Consider the following 13141-nt stretch of genomic DNA (forward strand, 5'->3'; position numbering starts at 1 on the left):
TGCTTCAATCGAAAGTTAAAAAGCTGCATAAAAATTAATTCGGAACCATATATTTATATAAAATAAATTTATAATCTCCTTGGAACAGTAATAACTTAATACTGTAAGTTATATAAAAAGTAAAAGAAAAATAATACAAAAGAGTAAAAAGAATTCAAAAGATAAAATGAAGTGTTGCACACTCATAAAATCTCATCAAGTGCTGGTACTTGAGAAATGCAAAAGGACAGCCATATTTCTGAACAAGCCAGAAAGAAAAAGGATTAAAATAAGCAATTATTCCAATAATTGCTGTAAAACTACTTCCTTTTAAGCCAGTGAAGCAGAGCAATACTATCTCCCTTGAAAGCAAAATAACAAAATATTCGCGAATTAAATTGAAATTAGTTTAGAGCCTTCTTTCTTTTCTCTCTGCTTTCCTCGAAGAAACGTTCTATGCACATTCAACATTTTGTCGCTGATTAACATAGTTGAAGTTGGAAATGAATTTCAAACCCAGTTTTACAGTCCTTTCAATAGTCTGTTCATAAATGATGAATAAGTAAAATCTAAGCGTTAGGCTACAAAACTGTGACATCATGATTTTCCATTTTCTCTTCTGAAACAAGGAAGAAATGAGTAGTCCATTTAACGGGATTTGATGTTCTCAGACATAAAAAGTAAAGTAAACACATCCAGTGTAATATACCATTCCAATGAATATACCATTACATATATCTATGCATATAAAGAGCATTGTATTTAGAAATCGCCCATTTCCCAACACTATACTATCTCCTTTTGCCGTATATTTGTCGATACTTGTGTATAGTACGCACCACATGCTTTATTTGATATGCCTATTAAGTGAGAAGAAAGAACCACTTTCAATTAAAATACTGATCGCTTTCTATATTTAAGCAGACATATATATGCTTGCCTAGAGGAAAAGCTAACATCGGATTTCCTCTCACTATCACTCTACTGATGTTTTATATCTTATGAATTCAATGAAGACCTAGATGTAAAATTACGCAACAGCTGAACAACGAAAATGTGTCATTACGTGTAAACCATTTATATCCTACGGCAATCAATTCGGATATATAAAATGAAATTAAATTTTAAGCGATCGTTAGCTTATTAAAATCGTTATAAAACTTCTCATGTCACACTTCTAAATCATTCCGTAATTTTTGCTTTTATTTAAAAGCTCTGATTTCCATTGCCAAGGTATTTGTTAAAGACCTATGGCTACATTCACTTGTAAAAGATTTATCGCTTTCATTTATTTTGCTCTAGGCATACAGTAAATTAAGCTTTTGTGTGGATTTTGGGGTATTTCCAAAGAGGGAAAGAGCTGACGCTTTCGACGGGTCAGCCTGGAAAAATAATGTGACTTTTTTCCTGTTCTACATTTTGGAATTCATGAGTCTCAGTTCCAAACTTTATTAGACACCACGCAAAGCCTTACGGCTTCTCCTCAGATAACACAAAAAAAAAATTAAAAGAAAATGATCTGTTTCATTTTGAGGTTAAAAGCAAACATAACTCTCTTTAATTTGTTTATGCTCTTCACATAAATAAACATAGAATCCTAATGCGATTAACGACATTATTTATCAGAGATGGTATCGTATTTCAGATCATCACACTGCAGACGGAGAGAGAGAGTAATAGGTACATGTAAATAATCTTTAATGGTGGCAAAAGGAATCACTTCATAAGTTTTTCTGATTTTTTTTCCATCGTTTAACATTTAAAATTATTTATTCGAGTATAGTCAGCAGAAATTACACACTGTCTAAAAAGATTCTTATATAATGAAAGAGTTTTTCCAAACATTTCACACCATTTTTGTTTTCCTTTTTAGAGTACTTTCTAATTTTTCTCCTAAAACTGTGTTTTCTGTATTGCCTTATAATAATTCAATTTACATCATTACCTCTGTCTTTAGTACACGAGTGATGTATCTTGATTTCGTTTTACTGATGTATAAAATAAATTTCTTCTTGAGCTATTTCTCAGATCGTTTGATATATAAAATAAATTTCTTCTTTCGTTATTTTTAACATTTTGCCTTAAATGATGCTTAAAAGCATTTTGTGCATGGCAGTTATCTTGTAAAAGGCTTTTCCTAGTATCAGGTAATTTCGAGCTTAAACTATATTTTACCAAGCCTAATGTAATTTAATCACTTATAAAGAACTATGAAAAATATTTTTCAGACCGACTGATTTCCAAGTTAACCCTGCCTGTATCAATCGAGGTCCCTATTAACTGAACCTTCAATCAGTGTAATGAAAGCATTAGAAAAATGTAGTAACATTAGAAAGGGTACAACTTTGTTTTTCAATTGTTAGTCATTTAACGTCCTTTCTATTGTGCATTACGATCGAAAGTGTGGTTTATATGCATTAAAGGCAAACGCAACGCAAAGTGTCTGATATCAACTGACAATGAATTCGTAAGCATGTTTCAAAAGATAAAAGGATGCAGAGACTTCGCTCAGGATGATGTTACGGAATGAATATATGAAGAAATCACCGAACCAAATTCTTAATTTTTAGAGCAACGTCCTAATGCTTCTCATGGATCTTTTGTTGATCAAAAACTGGAATGATCATGATATTGTTATATAAGACTAACGCAGAAAAGGGTAACAGATTTCTTTTTATTTAATAGCTCATAAAAATTCATGTAAGTAATTTGACAAAATTCACAAGTTACAAATATTTTGATGAATTTTGTTCATTCCAAATTTTAATAAATATTTTCTCATGAAATAAAATCTTATGTGAATTATTTATTTAGTTCATTGAAACAAGTATGTGTTAAATCCATCTAAATATTTCACTGAATTTCATAGTTGTCTCCTCAGGAATAGTTCAAAATTTGCTTACTGGTGTAATTCTTTTATGTATTTAAAAAGAACTCTCCTTTTATTATTTTTAAAATGAAAATTCTCGTTTTTATTCAGAAATATTACTTAAAATTTTCCCTCCACAGCAGCTCCATCTAAATTAAAAGTGACTGTCTGTGGGGTTTTAATACATTATTGCTTGTTTTCGGTTAAATTATGAATTACCAAAAATTAATTCAGTTCTGGTTCAAAAACAATTTACCAATTGTAACAATATTGAATGAAACCAAAAGCATCAGTGGCTCTAAAATCTTCTTTAAATTGAAAGATTTTGAATGGGAAAAATAAATATTGCACCATGGTTTCCAAATATTTTCTACTGCTTCCAAAATCGTAATATTTACTTATGAGTTTACTCGAAATATTTCACTTAAAATCTTTCAACCAGAACATCTACTTTCAAGATTATGAAAGCATTCGTAATAACGAATTTTCAGAATCATGCAATGGTTTCATCGGCTTCTAATGGTCTTAAAATTGTTAATTATAAAGTCCTAGCTTTTACTTTAATACATCTCAGTTTATTACTTTTGTTTTATGCATATTATTTTACTGTTTTAAAACTGATATTTTAGAACATTTCTTATGGTTACATACGGAATTTTAAAACAACGTATGGTTTTCATACTCATGAATTTCATTTCTTTTATTCTAATCATATATGTTTTGCCTTCCGGTTAAGAAATTCATCAACTTCAATTTCTTAAAATGCCGTATGCGTCTTAAAAACGTTAAAATGAATGCGTATATTATAAGCTGCATAACTTTACTCAGCTTAACCAATGTTTTAAAATTAATATTTGAATATGAGTAAAACTAATAAAATTCTTAAAAGTCATACAAAGCTTTTAATTGTTTAATATCCTAAAAAAATTCTAAAAAATTTCATCTTATTGAAAAACGAGCTTTCTGTGTTAGGCAGAGATAAAATAATTATGCACAAAACTTTCAAGCTACATATATTCATTGTATTACAACATGTTTACCCACGCCAAGGTTTATACTAACAAAATTTTGGACAAAACTAATAAGCAATTTCTTAAGTAATCTTAGGTATTTGTTATGGACACATCTGAAATTTTAATACTCTTCCTTTTTAGATTTATATAGTGGTTAATAAGACAGAAAATTTGATGAAAATAATTTCAGCAGCTCCAACGGGATAGCTCCATAAATATAAAATCGAATTTTTGATATGACACCTCCAGGTAAAAACTCCAATCAGCGAAATAATTACGAAACTCTTAATAAATTTTACACAAAAATTTCATTCTTTTGCATGCAAAACTCAGAGATATGTGTAACTGTTGTTTTCTTTTAGTCAGCTACAATAATTATCAGTTGCTGTTTTTGAAGCATGGAACAATTCGATTAAAACAAGCAGCGTAGTATCTGTAGCTGCTCCCCAGATTTGTTTGGAGTACCTTAAATATCGCATGTATTGGAAAATGATCAAGTCAGTAAACTCTTTCACTAATATCTCTAACAATTTTGTACGCAAAGCTATACAGCATTTTGTATTCTACTCAATAAAGCATAATGAATGTTTAACTGCGGTAATTTTTGCTATGCGCATACAACATGCAAAATTAGATTTTTGTTTATATTGCCTCCTCACCCAAGATATTCAAATTATTATCATAAAATAGTATACTTCATTTTGAGGAGCTTAGTAAATAGAAACACACGTTGAGGACTGATATTTCAGGAAATAAATCCTGTAGACAGCTATTCTGAACACTCTATCTAAACTTAGGCGTTGTCTTCTTAAGTTTAAATTATTATTTTTTAAGCAATTTACAAGCTGAATGATCAATGAGATTTCCTGTTCCTTATCTTAGCAATGCGGTCACAATCAACGTTACATTAATGAAATCTCGTAAATCTTTCTTTTTCCGCCCTCTTCTAAATTGTCAGCACAGTCTAGTATCATATAGTTCATCAAACTCGTTTTGTTTTATCACCACGAGTATCGACTTTGACAGAGGAATAGAAATGGTAAAACAGGACCTCCTACCTCCATACTATATGCACTTAGTGAAAAATCCTAAAAATAGATTAATTTGTTCTCTGCACCAGGGAAAAATAATATAGGCTGATTCGAAATTCTTATATTTTCCCTATTATTTTTCACGACTGGAATTAAACTGGAAACTTTTTTTAAAAAACTGGCAACATATCTCCAAGTACGAGAAATTTTATTTACTCATTTAGAAAAGAAATATTTTCGTTACAGCTTTAAAATCCTATTAAATCAAGGCTGATGTTTGGAGGTGAGGTTCATGTCTTTAGTTGTATTTTCTGAACAGCATTTTATTTCTGCGGAAGCAAAGAATCAGTTCTCTAACCGTGAAAATTTCACCTACTACGGAATAAATAACTATTACATCATACTACTACATCATCATCTACATAAAGTAAAGATGTTTATTTATAACTAATCAAGTTAATTTTTACTCTCTATAAGCATTCGCACTGTGTTGTTCAAAGTAAATTAGTATAAAGTGAGCTGTAAGAAAATCAGAATCATACACACTTTTCTGCAATAAAGTAAATTAATTATAGGAGAAGAGTTACAAAAGCTAAGATTTTATTAATCACTCGGATTTGTAGAGACATTAGGATTTTTTTTAGGCCGGAGAAATGAAAAATTAGCAACGCCTTCGCCGGGAATCGAACCACGGACCTGTGGAATACCGGCCCAGCGTGCAGAACGACTACACCACGAAGGCACGCTACGAAGGTGGGAGAAATATCTTATAGATTATTGATTAAGAGGAGGATTGTCTGCATGGAGGAACTGATGACTTCGTGACGGATTTTCTATTTCAATTTGAATCGCATTCACTTTACATATGGGGAAAACTAGCAGCAACATATTCATCAGGATATGAATCTTAGTCAGATTATCAATATTCAGTGGTCTTATCTAATACTCCACTTGTGGGCATGAGTAATCAGAATGAAAGGAAATGTAGTTTTGCTTTTGATGTTAAAGTACATTTACTTTCGGGGAAGAGTAGCAAGGGGTTAGAGGATCCCTCTCTTGTGATGTAAAATAAGCACATCGAAGTCATCACATTCTCAAAGGTCCTGTATTCAAATCACAGCAAGAGTACAGTGAATCTTTCAAGATTCTTCTCTTCCAACTGTCCCTTCTCTCCACTAATAGCTGCTGCTTTTTCTTATATTTTTCTCATTAAAATATTTATATTTCAAAACAGGGAAGTCTTCCTTATCTATCATGAACCCCTAAAACAATATGGCGCAGACAACATGGAAAAACACGCATAGCCCTGTCAAAAATTACGTGTGCCCAAATTATAGTGTTTACCGTTGCGACCATCTAAGCCACCGAGGCGGTGGTGTTATATGTGCGAAGTAATCTTCACTCATGTCTTCTAACGGAGGAAAGAATCTATAATTGTGAAATTGTTTCTGTAAATATTACTCTCCCTGATGTAAAAAACGTAAATTTTTGTGCAATTTATAATCTGCCGCATAATTGAATTTTAATTTACTGGACACTTACCCTTGGATACCTCTACCATAGTGGCTAGAAACTTAAATGCGAAAAGCACAGCTTGGAATTGCAGACATAGCAACACCAACGGAAAAATCTTAGAGGAATACGTACTTAATAATCCTGTCTGCGCTCATGCGTCATGCGAATACACGCATAAGCCTAGCAGAACTGTACAGTCAGATATTCTGGACATTGCGTTGACTACATTAACTATTCCTCTGTTTCTAGTTGTTAAACACGAACTTTTCTCAGACCATCTGCCTGTTGTTGTGACACTAGAGACATACAAGCCTGATAATTACAGAACAAAATCCATCACGAACTGGATACTATTTGAGAATATTTTAAAGAGCCATCCTCTCAGTCTCACAGATTTAAACCACAGCGCTGGAACTGACAGAACTGTCAAATTACTTACTGACTGCATCATCTCGGCGTTAAACCAAGATAGTGAAACTAGTTTCGAATCCTGATAAACTCTGAAGTTTTCCAGGTAATATTAAACATATAATGCGGGAACGGAATATGCTCCGTAAATTATACCACCTCATCTGAGTTCCTGCTGTAAAACGAGATATAAATAAATTGAATGGGGATATAAAAAAATATCAAAGTGCACAAGGACAGTTTGCGAGATGATAACCTGAACTCTAGAGACGGTTACTTCTGACTACAGACGGTTATTTAAATGTATATTTTATATCTTATTCTTCGACTCATTAATAAAAATACATATCTCTCATTAATAAGAATCACAAATCATTAATAAGAATACATATGTATGTAAATAATTATAAACTTCTTTATTTCTCACCGCAGCTTGACATTTGATGCCGTTTCGATTCTGAAAAAGGTTGTGCTTTGGAGAAAAATTACTTTCATCACGGATTGTAAATGCCCATCAGTTAATCAGATTCATTTCGTATTAATTTTCAATTATGAAAAACGCTGTTCGCAGAAAATATATTTCCAAATAAAGCGATTAATCTTATTGCAAAAATTCGGAGCTGACCGTGTTTAATTTTTGACCGAGAAGTGAGAGTAAAAGTTGATAAAATTAGTATCTTAAAAATTTCGAATAAGATTTATATCGCATAATAAATTAATTAGCTCCATTTATAGATTTTTTTGGTAGAACTGGCGGCAGTTTCAGACCACTGTATTAAATAATTTAAGTGCATTTTTTCCTTAATTTAAATTATTTCATCCTTACTACATGATACAGCTTTGCATGAATAAGCAATTTATTAGCACTTTTATAAAAAAAAAAGTTTTGTAATCAATGGGATCTTGATTATGTCAATCAGTTACAGGTGCATATTTGGCTAATGATCCCCAAATGATATCTTCATATTCATAGATCGCTTCAAAATTTCATTAACCCTCATCAGATTTTGAATGCCTTCCAAATTTTCTTTTGGGTGTTCTTTAAATGCTAGCTTCTCAAAGAAGACTTAGAAATCAATATCAAAAGTAGTGTGAATATTTAACAACAAAAGTTTAGTATATTTAATATAATTTTGTTGCAAAGATATTAAGTACTAAGTCTCATAATATTTTGACAGACAGTACAAATCTGGTTTCCAAGCTTTCTTGTTGAGAACCATTATTGAGAAACTAATGCTTCATTTTTTTGTCCAACCATTACAATTGATGCATAAATATAATTAGTGATAATTTCCTTATAGTAAAGTTTTAGTCTATGTTCTTTGATATATTTCTTCTTCTGATATACTCCTTTTTGGATGCCAAATATAGTCTATTAGCGTTTTGAGGTTCTATTTTTCATTATACGTAAATCTGACGTGACTGTTCTCCTTGCTAGTGTCTTACGGCTTTTAAATTTTAAAATGTATATTAGGTGAAATGTTGACGCTTGGATATTAATTACCTCACTGCAATTTTTCACTTTTAGTTTACGTAAGATATTCATTACTACGTTTTGAAGGGCTTCTTTGACCCCTTTATATCCAGCCTTATTCAGTTTTCTTATTCAATTAATTAGCAAACTCTGGATCTGATGACACAAAAGATATCTTCATTAATTTCGGTTTAGCTAATTTTGCAGAACCTATTTTTTAGAAAATGAAAATTTTCACTGTCCTTACAAAATCTTTAATTAAATTTAGTTTTCAAAAACCTTAATTAAATTACTTTGATGTAGAGAGAGAACAACATGAGACAGAAGACCACTGGGTGAGCAGCTGCGCCGCCAAGAAGACTTTCAGCTTTATTGCTCACTCAGTGGTACCACGTTTATTTAAAATCTATAACTATGAAATTTGGATATATACATTAAATCATTATACAAAAAAATATACATTAAATAAAGTTACAAGAAATATTTTGATAAAAATGCATAAAATTAATTAATTCTAATATGAAAGTTCTGTAAAAGCTTATGAGATGAAATATCTTGAAATATGAAATATATTGAAACATGCTTATTACGAAGGAAATGACTTTTAAGAATTTGTTTCAACCAGATTTGTGAACTGAAAGCTGTGAAGGGGCGAAAGTGGAGATTTTTGGTTTATTGAGCATTTGAACATTATAATGATCTATTGTTCCTATTGAGCCACAGATGCAGTTGTCAGTATGATAGAAGCCGAAACGATGAAGATATGAAATAAAAGGTCCATGTGAAATAAGGAAATAAGTTATTTCATTATTTGAAGTTATTAAATTCCTTGATGATTTTGGTAAGAATAAGTATGTTCGTCTGCCTGTATTGTCTCTTGACCAATTTGCATTCCATTGTGTTATTAAATCTTTTTCCAGTCTTGATTTTAATAATCAAATAGGATTTGGAAGTAGAAAAGGTATTGGAATAGTAGTATTGTTTGCTGCCTCTCTTGCTAATGTATCTGCTAATTCGTTTCGAAATGTTCCTTTGTGAGCTCCAGTGGAGTTTTGGTATGTACTCTTTATGAAAATTAGCAAGGAGCTGTATGTCTTGGACTAGAGGTGATTTATTTTTACCTGTTATTGCTTGTATGCTTGAGACACTGTCAGATATTATGATGCTGGCTATTGAAAGTTGCTTTGCATATACTTCCCTTATTGCTAGTAATTCAGCTTGGAATATTGAATTAGTTTGAATCATTTTTGAATTCCAGGCAACAGGAGCTTATGAGAGCATACTAAGGATTTGAATACTCTGTTTTCAGCCCCGTTGGGTGCTCTGCTTTTTTACCATAATTGTTTTACGCTGTTTTGCTTTTCATCTACAACCCACCCACAAATAAAGCTACGAAATTTCGTGAATCTAAGTTGTTGTTCCAACGATTAGTTAATATCTTCAGGTCTTCACAAGTATGCTATGAGGGGTAATCGTAATTTCCGCTTTGCTTATACCAAAAATATGAAATTTTGCTAAACTAAATTTTCATACTTTTAAATATTCTTTCATATGTGCATAATAAAAACATTGTGTTGAGTAAGAGTCATTTTGGTTATGAAATAAGAATATTCTTAAGCTTCTTTCTGAGAAATCGATAAACAGCTTCCATTCTTGAGGATTATATTAGTGCTTCAAGCTTTCAAGTAATGAGTCTTCGTGATTGCAAAACATGTAATCATCGTTTTGGAAAATAAACACTCAAATGCAACTTTCAAAAGTCTGTAAGGAACGAACCATTGGTCAGAACGACCTAAAATCTGACCTGAATATGCTTGAAGCAATGAGAATTCGTCTGGCGAAAGAAAAAAATTACTGGAATTTTATCAAAAAAAATCAGTTTTTAACTGTCGCTAAGCCAAAAACTATATAAAAATAAATCAGAGATTCGGTTTTAATTGTACCTATACTTGCTTAAGAAGTTCTCAGTCGCACTACTGTAAACAGCATTTTTAGGTAACCTCCAAAGCCAGATGTCACAAGGATTAAGGTCAAGTGGTCTCGGAGGAATATTGGAAAATGGAGATTGATAATTCTGTCATTTTCGAAATCGATATTAAGCAGCTGCTTTAATGTCTCAAAATGTGCTGAGGAGGGCCATCTTGCATAAAAATTGTACTAACCATATACACGTTGTTGAAGTGCTGGAGTGATCTGATTGAGCAAAAGAGCTTCAAACCGTTTGCCATTGACGGTACAGATAACATGACTTGCAGAACTTCTCTCCTCAAAGAAAAAATAGGCCAATTAAAAAGCTGCAGTAAACTCGCATCTCACAGTAATCTTTTCTTAATCCCACATCTTTTCAGAATGAAAAGGCAATTGGTGCAGTGGGAATGGATTAACCGTTGCATATATTCTGCAATTTTAAGTATTGACAGAACCTTGGAGATGGAAATGAACTTGGTCTCTCCAAAAAATGTTCCATGGTCATGCACTGTCCACTTCCGTCAAAGCAAGAAATTGTAAGACGAAAGTTTGTTACATCTGAAGATCAGCAGGAAGCAACTCCTGAACATCCGTAATTTTGAATGGATAGCATTACTGGATGTTTCGTAAAATTTTACGAACAGTGCTGATGAGTATATCTAAAGATCGTGCAATTTCCTTTGCACTTCTCGTGTCATCTTGTAGCGCATTGCCATATTTTCCACTGATAATGAAGCAGCCGCTTTCCTCCCTCTGCCAGATCTCACGTCAAATGAAACCGGTCTATCACCTTTCGCACACCCTTAACATACACCGGATCAGACTACCCATTACTGTCTAGAAATTCTTCAGAACAGCTGACGCATAATCACCGTTCGTGTAAAAATAGCTTCACAAGCAAAACCCGATCCTTCATTGACTCAAAACTAGAACTTCACGTACCTAACATTTTTATTAAATCTAATGTGTGGTACCCATGACATGTCTTTTAATTAGCATATTATAACGAGTACAACGTCATTTCTTTGTAAAATTTTGAAATTTTTCCTCCTTTGCCAGACATATTAGCATTGGTATCAAGCATATTCAAGTCATTCTGGCCAATAATTCCTTTCCTACAGCCTTTTGAAAAAGTGCGACTTTAATTATTATCCCCCTGTGTATATTTGCTTTAACGTTATTTAACGTTATGTAATTATTAACTTTAAGCTTGGTGCCAACTTCATTCTTAGTTTAAACTAGCCATTAAGACATACTAATATATTTGAATATTAATAATGAAATAAATCTATATCTATGCTATTTAATTAATAATTAGGTAAGATTATTACTGAAATTAAAGAACTGATTTTTCTTTATATATATGCTGTACATAATTTTGAAGTGTTTTCTCATCTATTTCCTTTTCTATATGTTCTCTTCAACTTTTAACTTTTTGTTCTCTGGTTAGTATTTATTTTTATTATGAAATTTATTCATATGGACATTATTGCTTTTTTTTAATTTTAGCTTACCATATCTCTGGCTGTGATAAGATAGATTGATCTAGCGCACTTTATCGTAATTAAATATCTAATCTTTTTAATTTTGACGAGTAACAGTTTAACTTTGTAATTTTCTTATTTCCATATCGATTTCTGACGTACGGGCTTTTCCTTGGCCATGATACATCATATTGCTGAATTGTTTTATACTATTTTTACTCTTTTGTCTAATATTCTTATCCGTAACAATGTACTCATTACTGCTATGTACATTATCAGTTCTATAAAATCTGCACCAACTGCAAACATAGAAACACATCCCAATTCCTTCTTCTCCAATAGATTCACTAAGTATCAGACACCAACTGAAAATGCCATGAATTCTCTGCTCACAAAATAACTCCTGGGACATTACATTTCAAGATAGGTAGCATGAGAGGGCTATAGCTGATTATTTCAATGGTACAAAGATGCTTCCCTTCGAGCTGGTACCTTTAACTGCATCTGTACCTGCTGCTTTGTGCACGATTACACCGAACAACCTTATTACCTATATCCCCATGCTTTATTTCTTTATGGTGTTTGTGGCACTTAAGATAAAAACTGAAATGAAGCTGGAAGATTAGTTTTAGGTTTCAGGATAAAGAAGTCACCAAAACTTTGAAGAAAAATTAAATTATAGTAAACGAAGTCCCCGAAGCTTCATTATCGATACCAAATTTAATTAGTAAGTTGCTGAATGTCATCAAATGGTGACCATATTGGTTTAACGAATACCTCCGGACCTAATATATATTTAGACTTTCTACAAAAACATTTTATCTTGTAATTAAAAGAATCATTATTTACTATGTATTTATAATATTCTTACGGAAATTAAGTTAAAAATAACATCTGAAACTGAAGCAAACTGCTATCAGTCTGTGGGCACAATATCAGTCTTGTAATATCAGTCAGATATTTTTGTGGTCCTTCAAACGTTAAACTAATAAAAAGTTTATTTTAACTATATTGTACGTGCTCAGAGCACCAAAATTGGTCTATTTGTATATCTGAATGCTTTTAGTGTTGTCAGTTTATGCTCTAATTTAGTTTCCTTATAAAGTTGTGCTCCATCTCCTATCATGTCAGACGAAGTCATAGTCATAAATACGGAATTTAACTGATTTCATACTTCTTATTTATTAAAAAACTGCTGAAAATACTTTTTTCAGACTTTGTTAATGAATGAGAAAAGCACAACATAATCTTCATTAATGGCACTAAATTAGGAAACCTTTATTCTTCAAAAATTTGTTTTCCTAAAAAAATTCTTTATTTTAAAAACATTAATTCTCTGTTTCTCATCAGTACTTCAACATTCTTAAAAACTTACCATGATGTATTAAGCTTTCTTAACT

The sequence above is a fragment of the Stegodyphus dumicola genome, chromosome X2 (genome assembly GCF_044657685.1).
Source record: "Stegodyphus dumicola isolate Sdum_Otavi_A_Nest chromosome X2, ASM4465768v1".
NCBI classification, from domain to species: domain Eukaryota; kingdom Metazoa; phylum Arthropoda; class Arachnida; order Araneae; family Eresidae; genus Stegodyphus; species Stegodyphus dumicola.